We start from the raw sequence: 23580 nt of genomic DNA on the forward strand, positions 1-23580 counted from the left end.
TTATATTGACCCCATTTGAGAAGAAAGGACTTTTGAAAGCAACACGGCAAGTTTTTTTACTCTAATTTGTAGTTTTATGTAAAGACGATTCAAAATATTATACGGATGCTTTCGGTACTTTAATGCGACACTGATAGGGGTTTTATTAGCAAAATATTTATCACGCCATAAAAATCATCAAGGCTAGTCGTAACAAGGTTAGTTGCGTCTCTCGGATTCATTTCAGTAATTGTATTTCTATTCAATGTATCGAAGTGGAAGAGTGATTGCAATTAATTAGATCAGTTGTGTGTCTCAGGCGGGGGTCCGTTGCCTAAATTATTCTGAACAGCGATATAATCCTTGTTATCATATGATCATGTCGAAAGTAAGGTCAAAGGGTGCGGTCAAGGGATAGCTGACTTCACCTCGGCTCTGACTCATTTATTACAGCTTAGATACAACGCTATTTTTAAACGTAATTAATTAATTTCGAAGGCTCTATATCATTATGTAATAATACTCCACGTTCTAAATTTCGTATTACAAATGTATGATCTGACCTAATTGTGTATATTCTAATTAAAAAAACTATACAAACGAAATCAGTGATGTATTAAGACAGTGAGGATATTTAAGTTGGCGAGTGTTCACCGTATGATCGCTAGTGACGCATGACATATCAGATCTCAACTTTCGATGGGACTTATCGTATCTAGTAGTTTCGTAATAAGTATGTAACGCTCGCATCTCGATTGTTATTCAGATGCCCTTGTTTAAAACCAATTTGTGATTTATGAACATAAGATTATATCTACAATACAAATAAAAATATGTTTTATTACTTCTTTATATCATAATTTTATTATATTTTCTTACACTATAAAGTTGCAATGACTTACCAAGTATAAGTTAGACAAATCAATTTTGTCAAGAATTTAATTATAAAGGAAATATATTTTTTCTAAGGAAATCAATGAAAATTGTCTGATCTATTTAAAAACTAAAACGTCAACTGTAAAAGGTTTTCTCAACAATACAACATTTCTAATAGTTTAAGCTGTAGAAGGCATGTAAGTGAAACGAGAACATGTTTTTGTTTTAATAATATTTTATAGTTACCTCCATAACTGGCTCACGGCTGATCGGCTTTCTTGTCCAGATTATAATAATGCTGAGTCCACACTTAGTTCGCTTAAACAATTAAATTTATATCAAACAAATTAATTTATTAAAAAAAAAACATTAACAGGAACGCACTAAGCGTTTTTATGAAGATTGTTAAGTGGGAAATACATATATACATATATATACGTATATGTGGGTACATCAAAGTTAAAAAATATTATTTTGCAGGTTCAATTGCAAAACTTGACATACTATTCTTATTAAAATAGGAATGATACATGTTATACTATATATTTTTTTTAAATATAATGATAAAATAATTTTAGCATGCATACAAATATCATCCATACATGTGTTCTAAGGTTAATGTCAACTAAGTCTCAACAATTTCTCCAGCGACAAGTCGAGAGGCGTGGTCATATTTACAGTTACGGCCACCGTCCAACGTCAATATAATTATGAACTCCATAACAGTGGGCCAGCTATCGGATATTGACTATTATTAGCAATTCCTCTTTATTATAATAGAAACACCATATTTTTATAAAGTTACGGACATATAAGTAATTTCTAACGCATTTAAGGTGCATCCGTTTCAACGAGAAATAAATAGTATGTTATTATTATTGATATCACTTTGTATTTCATATTTACTGTCGTCATTTCAGATGTTTATGACGTAAAATTATCTAAGAGAGTTGGAACTAATTGAAGAGGAATTTCTTAAAATGTGATAAGTATTTTTTAGGTATTTAAGTAAAGAAATCGCTAACAGAATCGATGATAAAATTAGTTGGTCCATATTTTTTTAATCTACTACTTATGTGCTATGTTGAACTCAACTCTTCGATGGTCTGAATAATATAAAAAAGGTTTTAATTAGTTTACCCAATGGCACATTACCTCAGTCTACTATTTTAACAAGACAAAATTACGTTATCCTGTATTTCTTGCTAGTGTTTTCAATATTCTTATTCAGGTTTAATGAATGCGACTGGATCTGTAAACTGTATTCAAATCACTTGCTTCCTTACAAAAACTGGCCATTTGAATACAGTTAATTAAAATATTTAGAGCAATTTAACCAGTATTTATGCAAGTAAATTGCCAGAAGACGCGACCACCCACGAGATTTAACTTACGTATCGAGTTACGAGACTTCGTAAAGCCTTTTTTTGTTAATTATGGTTGATATAAGGCTTCTATATCCGCTTCATTGGACTAACAGTTACGGTATTATCTCATATTTAATCTTTTATCATAGAGAGCATTTTAAATCCTAATTTTATTATAAAAATACTCACGTATAAGGTTCTCTCAATGAATACATTACAACCGTATAAGATTACATGGAACGTATATGCAAATCTGATGAGCTATTTCCTTGCTATTGAGACTCTTATAAAAACATGTAATTTTTTGTTCGATTAAAATAGTCGGATACGGTTAAAGCGAGGATGCAAATTACTAATGGCATTTCACTGCTTCTTTGTCTAGTATTACACAAGATGGATATCCTCGTATGCAAACAAATCTCACACCTTTGTTAATACCTTAAAAGACCTCTGCGTTATTTATGGCTATAATATATTAAAATTATACTCCGAATTTTAAATATTTAATGAGAGTATAGGTAATTATTTTCACAATTAGAAATGAAATAAATGGGTAGGCGTCCATACATTTTTAATCATAAAAATAATAATCAATACCACATTCCTGGGAGCAATAAAATTTAAATTATCGTTATATAACCAAGTTTATTTAATGGTCACGTTCGATTTGCGAAGACATCAATTTTATAACTCAAAAATAAAAACACCTAAATTATTGAGTGTGACACTGTAACGACGGAAGTTATATGCTAATAAATTATTTCGCAAATTTTTTTTATTGATTAATAATTAATAAATCGCACTTTTACACTGACGCATTCGAAATTTATTCCCACGGAACACGCACTCACTACGCTCTATGTTATCACGGAATTTTATAATATCGAGCTTTAAGATGAAGAAGATTAAGTTCAAAATTACGTACCAAGTTTAACATACCACAAAAGTTCCTATATCACTCATGTACCGAATCAACTGTCAATTTACATGAGACTTCATTTAAACCACTCAATGTCCATGTCATTTTAATATTAGAATATGAAAATTATTATTTATTTATACTCTGTTATATATATTCTATATTAATTAAGTTTTTTAATAGTTTTCCATTACTTTAGTTCCCAATTTTGGACATATTTAAATAATAATAATATTACTGGTTGACATATTTTTTTTACAAGGTTTTATATGACAGCTCAATCACCAATGACATCTGACATGAAAAATATACACAGATAATGTATTACTTTTATTGCAACAGAAACAGATATTGTAACACGAAAACCTCGTAGGCATAGCATGATTGATACATATGATATAAAACTATCGACATACTAAAACATATATATTATAAACCTAACGAAATAATTAACATAAATGCCATAAAGATAATTAATTTGACATTGAATAAATACGACCAGAAGTCATATATCATGGACGACGTTATGCCGTAGTGACATGACAACTTAATGAAAATGTCCACAATATCTGTCACAATCTACAGTGTCAACTCATGCCTATACATTTAGTGAGAATGTTAATAGCAGTAACGTAAAACGGATAGGGTAATGCGCAACATATTTAATTAGTGCTAAATTATTTTTACTTACGCTACATACCTCTCATTTTAATTAAAAACATTGGAAATCAATTTCAATTATGCGTTAAAATCTTTCTGTTACTGAAATTATTTAAAGAATTAAAACTTTTATCACAATATTACAACATCCGAATGTTAGGCATCGAGTAAGGTTACAATTACGAAAACACGAATTAAATGGCTCAATAAATAATATAAACTGTAAAGTAAGCTAACTGGAGAATGGAATTTGCCAGTAAAAATTAAAATTTTTATATGTATATTTTATTAAAATACTTAAAGCCTTTACCGTTACAGTTGCAGTGATTTATGTAAACTTTTAGCACTTTCTAAAATCGAATTCGCGGGAATCTTCACGGTTTGGGTGCAACGTCAGACCATTAAAATTATCTCAGCGACAACAGTCTAATCAGTTGAAATATAAAAGCAGTTGCGACACACAATAAATAAACTCGCTTTGATGTCACCGATCCTGTTTAATTTAAGGTACTCCACTCATTTGGGCACCCAATTAAGCGCGAAATATATTGCAACAACCTCGGTTAGGGTTCATCAAAATTTTTCATACACATTGCAACCGTTTTTGTTGGTGATGATAGGGCCATTAAAGTTTTTTACATACACACCGCTTATACAGAATACAATTCGATGCTATATGGCTAATGGATTGTAATGGACATGTTAACAGATGTCCTTAATAGTTTTTACTGTTAGTCTATAAACAGGGGGTAATTCAATGATAGCTTTGTAAGCACGTTATTAAATCATAAATAATCTATTATGGTCATCTATAGAACAGACCTATGGTACAATAAGGCTATTGCAATAGTCGCCAGATATTCATCTAACCGATCTATCAGTTTCACCACATACTTACACAACCACAACTCATCTACGCATGCGTCACTCTTGTTCTATGTATCTATTTTTATATCAGTTTTAGATCACGTTTGATCTTCTGACCCTTTATTTCAGCTACCGTGGACACGATTTTGGATTTCACCATCAAACGATTATAAGTTTTATATTAATGTTATAAAGACTTATTTTGATTAATGTTACTCTTTACGTCGGAACTTTTGGATCTCCTGTTTAATATGATATATTAATATAGTTATGATACAGCTATTTAAATGTTAACTAAACAAATACGCTACCATTTTGTAGATAATAATCTGTGGTAGAAAAAGTTTGATGGGAATAAGAACAAATTCATCATAATAATATTTCCAGTTTTAAAATGGTTTAGAAGTGTTATACGGTCCTGAAATATAGTTTATATTTAATTTTTATGTGGTAACCTTAGAGATTGTTTTACAACTATAAATAGGAATATTTTAAAATATACAGCATGATTACATATAATATAAGAATTTACAAAGCTTAATAATGCAATTGCCTTTTAATTAAAAGTGAAATTGAAAAAGTTTGAAATTTTCCCTAGAAAAATTAAGTTTTAGCATTCGGAAAATAGAAATTGTTACAGAAACATAATTTAAAAACTTGTTATAAATCATAATTTAAACAAAATTATTTAAAATTACTTAATACATTTAAGAATGAATTAAACTTTGAAAACATTTAATAATGAAGTGATCATTTATACACACACAGGAATGTATCGATAATTGTATAATAAATTTAAAAACAAAATCAAAAATTTTTTTCATAAAAACAACTCTCTCTTATTCCGGCTAAGCGAGAGGACAATGAAATTAAAATAATTATAACAATCCCAGCATAAAGTTCAGTTATTTGAGATCAAATTTCGCAATAAAAATGGTCGGAGATGCCATTATGTTAATGAATGCTGGATATGGAGCAACATCCTGACTTCGAAGGAAATTAAACCTGTTTCTGTCAGAGATGAGTCGATCTCGCAGCGAGAGCACATGTTAAGATTATATTTTATAATGTCAGTAATATATCAAATTGCATGAATATTGAAACATTGTCTTCGCTTTTTTTCTTCTTATTGGAAAGCCATTTATTAATGTTTTACTGTTTGTGTGTAAACAATGCTCCGTTCAAAACTTATTATAATGTAAGGTCAATATCAACTAATATGACGATTAACAAATGACTTAGCTATTAATAAGAGCATAAAGGTTTAAAAACATGCATAAAAACAATAATATTAAATAAATTTCATGTTGATATAACTTCATCGCAAAAGATATTGCTATTATTGTAAATTCTATCATTGTGCATAAAAACATGTAGACGATGATGAATCAAAGTAGGTCCACAATGTGCATGTGGCTTAAAACTAGCAAACTACAAAGTGCAAGGGCAATATTAATTCGCTTTGCACTCAACTGTTAAGGTCATGAAGTCAACATTTCCATAATGAACACCCACTTTTATAGTATTTCCAAAAATAATTTGCTTCTCTTTTGACGTTTTACAGAAGTTTGTTCTGTATTTAATGTACCTTTCGATTTTTTTATTACACATAGTCATAAAATTAAATATAATAATCCAATAAATAATGTGAAATAAGTACACATGATTTTTGATTTGTTTTGTACTAATTAAATACTATGATAAGTGGACGGTATTATGCAGAGTGCCTTTATCAAGAATAAATCACTAATGGCCTCAAATTATTCATGCGCATATTAAAGATATAGAACACCGGCTTAGGCCTAATACTTCCTGACTGAAAATAACTATTAGATTATCTAAGATACATCGTAAACAAAAATATTGATCTGAAACAGTAACATTTTCAATGTATTTAGTGACAAAAGTGATATGTTAATATATACATACATATGATAGTAAACGTTAAGATGACAGTTGTGAAATTTTTAGGGCGTTAATTAAAATTTAGTATATAAAAAAACCTTACACAAACAAATCACACTAAGATTTTTTTTTTAATTTTAACGTTAATACATTAATCGACCAATAGATTGATATACCAAAATGTTTCACATCTTTGTTTTATCTTCAGATGTATCGTCAAAATTCACTTTAATTTATCACTGATTTTCCATTGGATAAAAAAGAATTAAATTAGAAATTAATGCTATGAATCTAAAGGTTTGAATCGATTTAAATGACAATAATAAGATTATTTTAACAAACAAAAATTTCCAACGTCTGAGGAACGCAGATTCAGGAAATAAATTGAAAGAAAGTTATTTTTGTATTGCTAACTAACTCAAAGGAAGTAACGAGACAATACTTAAGTATATATATGAATTCACGTGCAAGCCTTTTGAAGCAACCGTTACCAGAATTAGTGCTTTTTAATGTTCACCGACATTTTTAAACAAATGTCACAGGTTGACCGTAAAAATGAAAGAATAAAATGCTACCTTTTTATTAGCAAATAAAATATTCTCAGTGTTGATTAAATTGAAGAGATCTTTCGCAACTGAATTTACAATACAACACAATAATTAGGACATAAAAATTTATTGTAATGTGTTTATTGAATACATCTAGACGAAAATCACATAACGTCCATAAAAGGACTAAATATTTATTAAAATCGTAAATTCATTTAAAGTTTTTCCTTAACGGGCTATCTTCATTGATCAAAAACAAAGACGGACTATATTGATGCGCCAAGGATTATTGAATGGCTTAAAATAATCTTTAAATTAAAAGCTTCGCTGCGATTGGAATTTTCCTTATATTTTTTATATTATATAATGTTAAATCAATGCAAAATAATAATAATAATTATATAACAAAGAAGTGCATAAATTCCTAGAACATTATTAGATGTCAATTATAACGATATAGCTATTATAGTGAATATTCAATTATTGCTGTTGTCAGTACATACATACATACATACAAGAGTGAGGAAAATTTTAGATTTATAACAGGGCGGCTACGAAGTATGGCATATGTGAAAAAATAAAATTTAACACCATTCATTTAAGTTTATAAAGTTATTTACTATATTAACATTATGGGATATTTTAGTCAACAAAAGCGACTTAAAAACGAAACGTGGTCAAATACTTGGCATGAAGAATATCAACACACATTATTTTATACTTATAATACTATTAGAGGAAGAAAAATTTTACCTGTATCCTTAAATATGAAAACTTTTTTTTTTTTTGCAGATTAGAGAGGATTAGTATATAGTATACCTCAAGTTGTTAATTGAAAGAACAAAGTTTTACAATATTCTGTTGTTACGCAAAAATCCTTCAATTAAAGCCTCCTTCATAAATTTGTGAGATCGGTTGCGCAACCAGTGACTTTCGAAAGTAGTAAAAAAAATCAAATCACCCACATAAGGACCTCATTTCATTGATCGTAAATGTTGCCAGTTTCTGCAATTATCTCGGATGATGCATATTTTTATCTTTCAAGTACAGTTAAATCTAAAGAGTACTTTTACTTTTTAAGTGACAAAATATTTTTTTTATGAATATTTTTTAATATTTATTACCACACTAATGGCTGAAATGTATAATTTTATTTTACAACATGGATAATAATTTATATTCCACACCCTTTCGATAACTTTTAAGTTCTACTGTGGGACTGTAAGGAATATATATATATATATATATAAAATAAATTAATACAACCATGACATACGTACATTCGATTTTGACATAGGTCCTTCATTGAAATTAGTTAAAAATAAACATAATGAAATACACACACACACACACATATATATAAGAATTAGAATCACTTTTGTATTATGGTCTTTTTAAATATCAGTTACTCTATTACACGGATATCAAAACTGGAGCGATCTTACAAATGTTGCATAAACAATAATTACCTCAATGTTTAATCATGTTACGACATTGAAAATATGATCGTTAAATAACAAAATCTAAAAGTAACATGCTTATATCCACATTACTACCATGAAATTGCTGTTCGAATCCAGATGAACTTTGATTATTATTAATTTACTCAGACTGTATTAACAAACAGAATGCTATTATGAAACTTATATCGTACACACAAGATTCATATTGATTTGTGGCCATCGGACACATCGTTACGATAATTATAGTCTATATCGTCTACTGTCGGAATAGAATCATAATATTTGTATAAACGAGCATACAATTTTTTTTTCAAGCCCTCACTCATGTTATATTGATGTATTAAGCAGGAGGAAAATTACGCCATTAGTATTATGATCTAGAATATGTACGTAAGATATAAAAAACAGCGGGCAATATTATTTTTATATATTTTTTTAATGACCTACCCGTAATGACTTACGGTGCCGAAACGTGGACACTAACGGTACGGCTAGTTAACCAACTCAAAGTCGCTCAGCGAGCTATGGTGATGATGATATTTTTTTATAGATATAAATTAATAAAAATTTTGTGGTGACAAAAATTAGTGTAACCAAGATAGTATTGAATGTTTAAGACGATGTTTTAAATACATGTGACGGATAAGTTTAAGACAAAACTCTTTGAAGGAACTAGTTTTTATAATGGGATCTAAGACTTTTATTTTCTCCCACAGCGGTGATTATTTCTGCATCTTCAATCCTTAAAGTGATAAATAATATAGAAATACAATAACGAACGTCATAAGCTCTGTTTACAGTGAAATATAATTTAATAAAATAATATGAGAAGACTGACGAAATGACTCTTAAACAAAAGTTAAATATTGAAAAGTTATGGTCGAGAAATATATTATTGAAATTTAACAAAGTGGTATCACAGACTTATTAATTAGTTGTAATTACGAATTGTATGTATCTTACACAATTCGGACATCAAACTAAATGAATAAAGGTGTAGTACACGTCAGCGTCACATCAATCTTGAGTGACGATTAATGATCGGCTCCTATAACATTGTATCGGAATCATCATCTATTGTACGCGATGTGTACAATACACACGGACCCCACAAACGGCCAACTTACTACCCAACATATATACTCCATCAATCATATTAATTTACCAATACAAAAAATATGTTACATTCAAAATGTTATAATTAAAAAATTTTGTAATTTAAGCGACAATGTGTCAACTATTTGTAGCTATAGAAATGGACTTCCCGAATCGTTAATGGACGTGTTTTTGAATATACAAATGGGTTTCATTCATGCAGACGTTATACGAAAAACTGATATTGTTAAACAACAACGGTTTTTAATGCAGACAGAAAGATACCTAATATGGACGTTTGAAACCATCTGGCAAAGCAGAACCATTTTCTACAGACCTATTCCGTATCTCAGCCTCCATAACAAATACAATTAATATACGCCAATAGATATTTCTTTATATCCAGACATAACGTAGCCCTCAAAGTAAACAATATTACAGCTATCACGAATCAACCGTTTAATTACAACGCCAAACCAACGACAATACGGGGTTTGTTAACATTTGGCAACAGTTCAAAGGTCACGCAATTAATTTCAAAAGCCGATTTCTAGAATCGGATCTGCGGCCACGAATCACGATGCGACTAATTCAGTGATAATTTTGCAATGTTTATAGAATAATTGTCGTTACAATGAGACTTATTTATGGGTTATTTAAATAATTTGATAATATTGATTAATTTAAATATAAGCAGTAATGAAATTTTTGTTTGTAACATTATCTAATACCAAAAGAACAGACTTCTTAGAACGTATCGCATAAATGTAGTTCGGCATATTTCAGTTTCAACCTTACATAAATTAATTATGTTTTACTTGACCAGTTTACTAACGAATAAAATGAAATGAAACAATCATTGTAATAAAAATTTATAGTACATAAAAAAAAATATCGTCGAATTCGTAATAATAGACGGAACATAATTTTACATCTAAATTAATTGCGAATAATATTTTTTTCCAGAGTACCAATCCCGCCGCCAAACTGTCTACCGCAAATGAGATTATACCCTGCTATCACGTCCAAGCGCTAATAGGTAAGATGATCTCTTAATTAATACACAATTTTCATCTGTAAAAATAAAATTGATTCAATTCATTAAAATTATAAAGCCGTTATATTAAACGCGATGTTCAAGCTATTATACAAATAATTTAAAAGCCATTGTTGGATATAGCTTAGAAGATAAACATTTAACATACACGTATATATTGAAATAATTACCGGTAAGCTGTGTACGGTAGATAAAATTAATTCAGCTAATGCAATGCGGGCATAAAGGGCGATGGCTATACCTTTTAATGGGGCAAATTATAATAAACGTGGTCCGACACGGCTTGACCCGCGGCAGCGATTAGCCAGCTACCAGCGAACAGATCTACACTATATAGATACAGAAACAGCAACTTCTTATTTATATTCTGCAATATAATTAATAGTAAACCTTTTATTTGATATGATTTAATACTTGAAAGTAAATATTTATCATCAAAAATATAAGTTTAGTTTGTGTTAATAATAATTCATTTCCTTAGTGGCCACCAGTTTTGATTGTTAGAAATATGTAGATATACGTAAGTTATTTATGTACACGCGTAATTTTTTAATCCGTTGGTCCCATCCAGATCGAGACATCCAAAGATAACCGTCGTTCCAGATAAAACGTGTATTTACAATATCATATTAATTCGCTACACATAAACTGTTCCTAGCCTGTAGCTACTAACGTGAAGTAGAACCTTAATAATGGACGTTCTATATATTATATCTGTATTGTCCTATATCTATATTTCATTAACTTTAAAAATATAATACACACTTTTAAAATTTTGTTACAGCTTGGTGATATATTACAATTTTTAAATTTCTATCACACACACACATAAACAGTAATGATAAAATGACGTAACTTCAACCCTTACAAACACGATATTACTCTATTTTACGTCGTATTTTTTACACTACAGATCTTATTATTTATAATCTACGTATTGAATGACAGGCGCTATTTATTATACATACATAGTTACTTATAACATATAATTTCATACGCAAATGCCGTTCATATTTAATGCTCTTCAGTATTTCAAGAATTTACTGCCTAAGGCTTATGCTAATCAGAATAAATTATACGACATTCTCACCAGTCGATACGAGCAAGTCCCAAATAGGAAGACGTATGGCCTAAAGTGACGCCTCTAAGAATTTTCGCGGAATTCACCAGAAACGTAAAACGGTAGGGGTAAAATAAAAAAGATAAGAGTGTTTAACGAGAAAAAGATGTACATAAGTATTGATCTTTATTTCATCCTCGGAAACCTCAGTCGTTAACGACGTCTACCACAATAATAATAGTTTAAGAATAACACTTCTTTAATGGCGTCTCATTTATCTAGATGTGTCTTTATTAGGATTGGCTAGTAGTTAATAGACTAGTTAATAGATTTATAAGAATACTATGTATTTATGTATAAGTCTGTTTCAACCAATTTTTTATATTTAAAAACTTTACATTAAAAATATAATAAAAATTCAGATAAGGTAATTGTTATATTTTTTGGTTTTGAAATATTTCAACAACAAACTTTACAATAATAAAAAAATATAATTGATATACTCAATGAAAATCCAAGGCCTTCTATCAAATATTAACCTTCTAGTAAGTGCGTATCAATAGTAAAGAGACTATTAGAACAGTCTTATGTAAATTATATTAACAATCACCGTTTATTTATTTTTTTAATTAAATAGTAGGCGAAGATATACATCAAAATCAAATAGGTTGCATTGCGTTAAACCGATTTAATCTGTGATCAAGGTCGTAAGTAATCAAAGACACCCACAAATAGATCTTTAATATTTTCATTGAATTATCTTAACGTCGCCAAAGTATATGTCGCAACCAGTTTAATGTTTCCAGGAATCAAATACAAGGTAATTAAATCATTGCTATAAAAAGAAATATTCCTAACTAAAGATAAAACAAGGTACCAGGCACATAGCACCTATTTTATACCAACGAACATTGATATTTAAATAAAGAACTTAAAGAACAATTTCAAATTCGTAATCAGAACTACATTTCAAATAGGTAATCACTCTGTGCAATGATTGTTTGTCTTCTTGCTTTATTTGCATACATATTATGGAAAATACCAATGACAATAATATGTATTGCCTTATGAGGTTCAAAATAATATATGAATACTTGACAAGGTGATCGATTATATTATATATTTTTTTCATACAAATTTATTATTTATTAATGTCAAAACAGTGACGATTAATACATAAAAATATTGCCTTATTGCTCAGAATGGCCATAATAGATTAGATATATATGATTTAAATCACTCTCTTATTTATTTGAATTTATTGATCAATAAGAATTAATACACATACTCAGAATACACTTATAACATTTATAAGTGTATGTCATTATTAGGTGCATAATATAAAGATATTATAATATGGAGATATTAAAACCAGTCCTTTAAATGCGGGTCTTAGAGAATATTAATGAAAAACTATATTCCAAAAGAGACATTAATATGTTATAAATTCAGCTAGATTTCAGCTAGATTTTTATATTTTTAGTTTCAGGTAAATATGGTCCTAATGTATTGCATCGACAAATGTGGATTTCTAATTTGATAGATTAAAAAAAGTTTTAAACAAACCTACTTGCTACAAATATATTGATATATTACACTAGTAACATTGATAAATTGATAAAGACAAGCACGTCTGGCCAGTTATTTTAAACTTTACGTCAAAAACTTTATATAAGTGAAACACACATATATTAGTTATACATAATTAATAATAAATAAATCATTATTATCAAATCTATGCCTCTCCAACTATAAAAAAGAATAAAATCTGTTTCATAAACTGGGTGTAGAAGAGATTTCACTTTTCTATAAAGGCCTTCAGCACGCGACAAGCCTTATCAAATGAAACCAGCCGACTTTCTTCTATGGATGTAAGGCATTTGTGGTTTTATTCCGCAACCAGCTACTACGTTAATGCCCGCCTTTTGTTTATTACATTTAATTTGCGTACAACACTCTACAAATAAAGCTATACTTTTATAGCTTAAGTTCAAAGGCTCTCTCAAATCTATGCTAATTTTAACATCTTGATCGAATTTTTTAATATCCAAAATGAATATTACGGTCATTTATTGATGCAATATTTATGAATTTATTTAGTGAGTGATTGACTAAAAGATATTTTGTGTACATTTATAGAATATATATATTAAATCATAAATATGAACCACAATAATTTTCTCTGTTACTTAACTCGTCCATTTCCCTGTGATGTAAAATATTCCTATGCAATTCCTTATCATCGACATTAAAGTAAGTAATCTTTTATAAAGTCATTGGAGGCGTCAAAACGCTTTCAGTCACATAAAATATATATGTATGCAAATAAATAGATAAAATCAGGTTGTATCACACAAATATAATGACGCAAACATCGGCACACTCGGGAAATATAAACTGGTTTGGTTGTTAAGTACAACTCATATGATATTATTACCAGTAAATGACCTAATTAGAACCTAACTTGTATGCTATAAACTATTGAATGGGATTCAACATTCATGAGGGATTAAAATCTGCAACATATTTTTGACATAATACAAATTTATTACGTAACAATATTTCGCTAAACATATATATATATGGCGATAAAATTGATAAAATATAGAGGAAACTAAAATCAAAATATAAGAATCAAGGTGGTGCAAGTTAAATGTATTTAATTTATTTTTAATCGATGCATTATTAATTTAATTAGATTTCTTTACGTTAATCCTAGTCAGCTCACACTTTTTGTATAAAAAAAATGTTCGGATAATCAATATTTCAGTGTAATGTATATACTTCATTATATATATAAAATTTTCAGAATAGTTTAAATAACTATTCTGAAGTTAAGTGTATATATGGTTACTAGTGATTCAGTTTATTTATGTTGAATACAAGTTGTATCATTACAAACATCTATTCGAGAGTGAAATCGCCGGATGCCTTTTCAATTATAGAGCGGATGTGTTGCCGCTTCTGCAATGTTCCTAGAATGTTCTATAAAAATACATACATAAGCTTATTGTTGTTTGTGCGCTAGTTGTCGTTACGGTAGTTTATTTTTTCGATACGAAGTTCCATCCTGGCTTCAAGAGATTTTTTTTTTGTGAGAATTTTCAACACTGAATTGATTTTACATGTATAAGGTGTGAAAATATGTTATTGAGATTCTAGTGTTCAAGAGACGCGATAAACTAGACTGATAAAAGATTGCTATGTTAGTTAGATGCTGTATCATTAAACGCCTGCAAATATTTACTGTGTATGTAAATATAATGAATTTTTTTAGGTAAATTGAAATTACACTAAAGAAACTTATAAAATTATATAACTGTAACGATGTTTACAATATTTTCTCCACACTTTGTAGCCTCCATAAAGTCGAATTTTACAAATGATTTGAAAGAAAATGTAACACAAAGTGACCACAAATAATTTTACATCACGAAGCACTTACCAGAAAATTGTTGAAGTAAGTTTCGTTTTGGTATTTTTTTTTTCAAGTAGAATTTCACTTAAAAACCTTATAGAAACAATGTTAACGTTAAGAGATCATACAAAACAAGAAAGATTTCTGTAAACGAAAGTCAGTACGTTTAAACAAAAAAAATATAGACACAGATATATAGATTGCAAATGTACTGCAAAGTAATATAAAATGAATTTCTTTCTTACAACATCTTATAATTTAACGTTCCGACGACGTAAATCTTTACAAACAACATTCACGCATTTAATGATCCAATATCTGGAGCAGTTCGTAAGTTGACTGACAGATAAGTGATTGTAGAATTTGTTGGCATCGTAAACATGCTTGTTATCGTATTAGATGTATTAAACCACACCTGTAATAATTATGTGTCTAAGTAATAGCCCAGCATCGACTTGTATAATAATTTACATCTAATAAAGCAATAACAACGGTTGGTAACCATTGTGCACTATAAAATGACAATTCACAGTACGTGTCCGCTGTTATCAAGAAACACGTCGGTTTTACTATTTTGTTAAGAATCATTTGAATCTAATAAAACGTACTATCTGATCGAGCGGTGTTTATTGCGATCTTTATAAGCATCTAAAGTAATAAAATCACATTAATATATATTTATAATACTGTAAAACAACTCTGAATCATTACGGATAGCGTGAAAGAAATTTATTTTAATATGTTCATAATCAACTCCAAATATTCACTACGTTAAATTTACAGTCACCATAAAGACGATCATTAATATGGGATCTTAGGTATAAACTGAATGATCAGCTTGCAATTCATTAGATCTCATAAAAGTCTTGAAAGTTTGAAGACAGTACAAATCCGTTGAGCCACTTACGGTATAACGGCGCGGTGGCTGGCTGACTCGGGGCAGAGCATCAATTACCAGGTCGTGATCGCTCCCGCACTACAGGCGATATAAATAAAACTAGCCCGTATGCGAAATAACGAAATGTTACAAGGGAATATCACGCAGAACAACAATGACGTGGAGAATCCAAAACATGACATAGAAACTTTCCGTCACATCATGTTTGCTTTCACGATGGATATATCCATGCCTAAATTACGCTTTCGACTAATGTCATCACCGCTTTTATCTAAGATGCTTATAGCCGAAAGTTAAATATCTCAATTTTGGTAAATTGTTACCGGTTTATCCAATTTAACCGTTAACTAAACAGCTTCTATATAAATGTAGATAATGTTCGATGGGCACGCTTGACTCTGTCGTGACTCTGTAATGTGCGAAGTGGCGCGCGCTGCCGACATGTCACGTCAAGAGAGAGATGAACGCTAAGGTTATGGTAACTTCCAGAGCTTTTCTAATACAAATAATTATCAGCATAACAATGTTATTATATTTCAATAGAAAATATGAATTTTAATAATTTGTGACATTTTGATACCAATTTAGAGTAAAGACAATGTCTGTTAAATTAATGTACTTGTTGATATATGATTATTTTCTTCTTTACAAAAGTTATTAACGAAAGTTTGTCATATTATAATCTAATAGTAATCGTGACGTCCAAAGTATCAAAGACATGAAATAACTTCACAATTCTTCTTTATAATATCCGTTCTATTTTTTCTTTCCTAACAATAGCCTTGATCACGTAGTTTGTCATTTATTCGCTTTCGCTTCCTCTGGTGACGACACTGAGCCCTTGTTTCGAACTCATTGACGCCGTAAAATTTTGATTCCTTTGTATTTATGTACGTCGTCCAAAACAGACGCCTTTAAAAATATAATAAACGCAGACCACGTTATGTCCTAGCTTGTTTATGCCGTCTGCTGACGTATAATTTATACATAACCAAGAATTCAGTACTTCCTTGTCGTCTTATTTTTCTAGATAAGATTGCGCAATATTCATTTATAATGAAAACCCACATAAAGTTAAGTATAACATGAATTAAATTACAACCTTATACATATATTTAAAAAAATATATACTTCCTATCGATAAAACGTAAAATTATGTAATTCCGAAATATTATTGCCATATTGCAATATTCCTTAAAAGCCTTTTAAAATAGTTATTGACGGTTGCGTGAAAGAGCTTAAGATTTTGTTTACAAAACAGTGACGTAAATAAATTTTCAATTGTTAACCAGACACTGGTTCTTATACGACATTAGAACTAGCTTCATATATTTTCTAACACAAAAGAGGGAAGAATTATACAAAAAATTATTTACCTGTTAAAATATATATATTTCAAATAAAAAAAAACCTGTTATGTTAATAAAAACGTACGATTTATTTTATATACATATTTAATTCCGTACATAGCATACCAACAGGATAAAGCATATATGCCATGTTGTGTTGCGATGTAGAAGCAACATTATATTGTTTTTGCGAACAATTGCCCGACTGGCTGCATCCAACCGCACATTATCGACCCAAAACAAACAAAATCAATTAGGATTAAGTACTTACGCGGCCTCAAAGAAGCCGCAAACCACTGATGATACCAAAATTGGGTTCATTGACATATTAAGCAAAAATATCAGTTTGGACATTCACTTAAGGATGGTTCATTTAAATAAGGACGAATTTATAAAACAATAACTATAAAATAATACGATTCCCTTAATATCATAATCACGTCGAAGATAAGAATCCCATAAGCACTAAACTTTATGATGCCAGAATTCGCCATCGTGTAAACAGTTATGCGGTAGCTCACGTCTGTGATACAGTTTTTATGGTGCGAAAAAAGCACCGACAGTTACTTCTATGTTTAATGATTTTCGTCAGTTTTCTTAGAACCGCTTGCGTGAGAACTCCGTGTTTTGAACCTTCTGACATCCTAAATAGCCGCCCTGTGACAGAGTTCATGCCACTTCAGACGAATCTAGCTACATCTGATGCAGTTAATTGTCGTTCACGACATTAACGAGCTGACTCATAGCGTCGTTCTTATGAAATAATATTTTATACATCAAAAACTACATCTGAATAGTATATTTATGTCATTAGTAATGGCATTTGAAATTCATCATCTATAAATAATATTCAATTTATTTGAAACGCAAATCAAGTTATTATAGAAGACCATTAGCAGCAATTAATCCGTAAAAGAAAATCCAATCATTAGACGTCGTTAAAACGTGTTGTTGGTATCTGATAAAAGGTTGTCATAGCGGGTCCGGTGATATCATGACGTGACGCAAACATTGGCTGGAACGTGGCATTATCTAAAACGGGACGTCTACTTTCCTTCGATCGAGTTTTCTCAACTAGTTCCACTCGCATCGGTTAACGGAAACTGTCGTTTTCAATCGAAAACCGGAGTGATGATTCCTCTTATCAAATCGTTAGTGAAAATTTCCCCCGCATTTTCTCGCTGTACATCACTGATTATAGGTATCAGGGTGAAATTGTCGGCTCGGCTCGCTCGGGGCTGATAATAGCCGGTTATTTGTCAGTTTTCTCTGAACGTTACGAGCCATTGGCTATCCTATGCTATGATTCGAGATATGCGTGTGTCAAAGTTTGTGAATTGGTACAATTTTCTTTAAACACGTACCAGAGTATGGAAATCCTTAAATTAAATTAAAATTAACCGTATAGTGTATAACGATTGATCCAATAATGTAAATCCATTTATTTGTGTAGGTTACTTGGTAAACATTTTGCGTAATAAATCAATGTGTCAATTAAGTGGAAACAATTTTATATTTTTCATAAGAGCTAAGATACTAAAGTGTACGGCAATTATAATTGTGGGACGCGTGAAGCAATAAAATCTTTATTGCATTTGTTTAATGGCTTAGATTATATTATAATATTAATAACAGAAAGCATTAGAACTAATTAATACATTCAAAAACATATTTTTTAAATCAAAACCATAATTTTAATTTATAATAATTACTATAGTTAAATTCGTAATATTCAAAATATTTTAAATCGAGGGAGTTTTGTTACAAACTCTATAAGTATAGACTACTGAAATGAGTATTGTGATCGTGCTACACGACCAGCGCTTGCTACCGTCGCCGGACGACTGGCATCTCGCCGTATTAAATATATCATTTAGATTACTTTTTTCATAGCTTTTTGCTCATAATATGTAAACATGACATAAATCCAGTGTAAAATTATGTTGTTGTCATATTAATGATAAAATATTTTTTGTATTGTTAGCTCAAGATCGAATATGAGGTCGGGGCTATATCTAGTACAGAATAAAGTTGACTGCACTGTTAATACGAGACAAACACTCTATCAACTTAGAAACTAATTCGGCAAACATTGTATCCAAATTAGAATCATAACCGCTATGCAAAACAGTCGTTATAAATTGCAAGACAGGGTAGTCTAAATTTCAAATACAGCATGACTATCAAGCAAATGGAATATCATAATGCAGCAGTCATTACATCAGTGACAACCCTGACACAATGGCTACAGGCATAAGCACGAAAGCAGTATTTGCTCAAAGCGAACCGCGCACCGCCCTCAGCTATCGAATGTCATTTCACAGTTAAACATTAGTCTCATCATGACAGACACACAATATATAGCATTTCCTTCGCGTAATTGCGATATACCTTTGAAGTCCGAGACCACACGGTGCATCGGAATACATTCAATTCCGTATAAAAATGTTGTAGTTTTTTATTATAAAAATGATAACTTGTGTTAATATTTCCCATTAAATATCTTAGAGAATACTGGTTACTGAATATTTATTAAACTTTGCAGGAGAGTCGACCATTTGGAACTGCATTCTCAAATTCCTAACAGTTAACAATCTAGTTTTCAGATACCATCTGTATTATCTAACACTCAACAGTGATCTTAACACAAGTTGGCCGCACTTCATACGAATCGTTCCCCGTTTCTCATTCTAAACTCCATATTAATACTACAAGCGTGAAAAACTGTTATTCAGTACCTCGTTTATCTAAAAATATTTAATCTCTTATAAATCCTTAATCGGTCTTTAAATAAAACTATTAAATTTTCGCATCAACGGAACCTCATTCATCATTTTGCGTACGCATCAGCCAATGAATATTTTATGTTGAACCGTTTCAATGAACAGCATTTTCAGTGTGTTGGACGTTAAACATTCTGAATCGATTTATCATAGCACAGTATAAAAACAAGTACAGCATCGGTTACTAATAGATAGACAGTTGCATCCCCAAATACGTATGATTTAGTGGCTTTGAACACCATAAATGTAAACATTACCTTAGCGAAATTGGGTAAGACATAGAAATCGAAACATTGGTTATTTACTATGGTCTTAAAGTCCGTAGATATCTAGGCGTATAATGTATTAAATGTTCTGCATTAATACTGTGCGTGGGTCGCCGCGTCCACATTTCTATGATGAATCGCTGTTCGGCGCCGCACGTTACGAAAATTCGCCTCAATTTACATACAGATACGATCCCAAGACATTGCCGGATGGAACTATTGATAGCAGAGCCTGTTTCATTGTTACAACAAATATTTATTCACCAATAATAACGTGACAGAAGTCGATACTTACATTATACAGAAACAAGCAGTTACTGTTTTATAAGTATTTCATTAACAAATTCTTTGTTAACCAATTAATATATGTATGCATACAGATCACACGACAAAGGAAAACCATTCTCATAATACAACAATAAAATAGTCTTAGCTTGAGGTTTAGTACATTTATAATGTCAATATTATGATGGTTGCTATTACACAATCTATCAACTATAACCAGAAGCGGGCACTCGCCAAAACAAAGAGCCGTGACCTCTTCACACAAGTAAAGACAATAGCCAGACGGTCAAATGTTAACCCTGCGTTTCGAAACATAAGGCATTAGAACGTCATGTGATAAAGAATGGCCCACTGGGTGATTGATGGTACGCGGCCGTGTGGGCGGTTCGGCTTGCGCGCAGAAAACACTCGCTAAATTACACTGTGCCATGTCAATTGCGATTGGATAATTCTAGTTCCACAACGGCTAAGCATGAACAGAATCTGGGGCTATTGTTCACAGCCGATCATTATTTAACGACGACTATAATTTATTATATGTGAAAACGAAAACATTGCTTAATTACATAGAGAAATCTCGACTAATGGTATGTGAAACATAGATTCTGTTTGTACTATTTTATTTTATAACGCAACGGCGCACGCGCAGCGCACGCGCCGCTAATGATCTCTTGCTTGATTCCACTTTAGCTGGAACGAACAATAAATATTGATTTGTTTATTTGTTCGGTAATTGCAACGATTGTTTTATTGAACAGCATACTTTGTTCGAGCATATCTCTGATGAGGTATGAACAGAATGCGGCGCCAGATTTGTTTTATAACTCTGCCGATATAACTAACTGAGTTGTGGCAAAATGATCCTTATGTAACTATTTAACACACTACTGATACTGTTGCCTAGAGCGGTGTAAGCACGGTTATTAATAAATCCTAACTACACATACATCTGAAGAAGCCGTGTAATTAAGAAGAAGAGCCGCGGGCATGAATAGACGTGTAGTGCATTCGTGTTAACCGTAATTGTTTAAACAAAAGCATGTCAATCTTTTTTATATATAAATGTGTCAATAATAATAAGCCTCGAATTATTTTCTATCTAATGCATGAAAGTTTTAAAATATATATACACAAACAAAACAACTAAGACTGTATTATATTGAAACGTTAAACCGTGCACAAAACGACGTTAATGTCAATTTATGTCGATTCATTACTAACAATTGCATGCATCATTCAATTAAAAGCAACGGACATTGAACATGGCCTGTTCGTTATCTGAATGGTCCAGTATTTTATAAAGGCACATGCACAATCATATTTAAGACCGAGGCACGCAAGGAAATGCAAGAGGGTAATAAAATGAACGCCGTAGTGGACACTAAGACGTTTACCGCATTGATGTAGTACCGCATCAGTTTCAGCTTAGATGGCGACCAAGATTTACTGTTCTGTAAGTCATGGGGCGATTTGGTGATGCGATCTAAATCACTAGCGGCAGCGGGCTAGAATACTTGTACTAATTCCAGTCGCCCTACATTTCGTATTGTGGTCATCAGTATACTACAACCTGCTATAATTCAATCTGCTTTTTTGATTAAATATTATTCGTAGTAATTTTACTAATTAATTATTTTCATAAATTTCTAACACACATCAAAAGAGAAGTTGTGATATAATGATTTACTTGTATAGAATATTATCTCATAGTATTTTCAATTAATTCTCATCGCTCTTAAAATGACTTGAACCGAAACTCTGTATCTGTGACGATACTAAAGATCGCCTAGGTATATTATTTAGTTGATTGTGATGTATGATGGCATCGTGAGGATAATGTCGGCTAAGTTTCGATTTAGAGTGCTTTATTTAAATCATATTGTACTGTATCCGTTGTGTATTATCACGCAAAATATCAATATATATTATCATAACAAAATTTTATCATAGAAGTTACCGCTTGATATTTGATGTTAAAATTACTCAAAGCTTAGTTCGACATATGTAAAAATGTATCTATTTACAAATATTAATATTCAATGTATAATTCATAAACATCTACAGATTCTTAAGCTTAGTATTTTATACATTGAACAGGACCTCATAAGTTTTCATCTGGACCTCATAAAATCTCATTGCCACGACCGCCTATCGCACTAGGCCGTGTAACATAACACTTATTACCGGACCATGGGACAGATTGGTATCGACCCAAAATAACCTTTATTGCCTTGTATACCAGCTAAAGCCTTTGTTCCGTGGGTGGTAATGGCATTAAAGGTCATTATTGGTTGATAAATAAAATTAAAGAGGTTAGCAATCACAAATATTTAATCTAGCAAACTTTACTATCGAAGGGTTGACAACGATGTCCGATAAATTTTGTTACAATATTAGCGGCCGCTTCATTTCCTTATATATAAAGAAGAAGATATTGATAATAAATTTCCTACGCTGATTATATCCTTTTAAATAAAGATAAAAATTACTCTCGGGTCTTCCTTGACATTTATTAAAAACTCATTTTATGAGATAACTGAACTTTATTGCGATATAATATGGACAAGTAAGAACGGTGGTAAAAAGTGCGATGCCTCCAAAATGTCTGTGAGTAATTGAGGTAGTCTCGTACGTCCGTGTAGGCGCCGATACTTACATCTGAATATATATACGACTATGACAACTCAATTTGTTTCCCCCGAGAGCATAGGGTTGGCAAATTAATTATATTAAAAATAATAGAAATAAAAATAATTAGATAAAGTATATCGACAATTGATCGGAT

The 23580-nt window shown here is 30.7% G+C and overlaps 1 protein-coding gene across 1 annotated transcript in view; it reads left to right on the forward strand.

Annotated features, from left to right (window-relative positions):
* The window catches only part of LOC116771508 (transcription factor hamlet-like), a 55434-nt gene that overhangs the window by 14956 nt on the left and 16898 nt on the right, over window positions 1-23580 (forward strand). Inside the window, exon 2 of the mRNA XM_032663377.2 lies at window positions 10646-10718. The gene's annotated coding sequence lies outside the window, so the exon portion shown is untranslated. The remainder of the gene's footprint in view (window positions 1-10645; window positions 10719-23580) is intronic.

The sequence above is a fragment of the Danaus plexippus genome, chromosome 17 (assembly GCF_018135715.1).
Source record: "Danaus plexippus chromosome 17, MEX_DaPlex, whole genome shotgun sequence".
NCBI classification, from domain to species: domain Eukaryota; kingdom Metazoa; phylum Arthropoda; class Insecta; order Lepidoptera; family Nymphalidae; genus Danaus; species Danaus plexippus.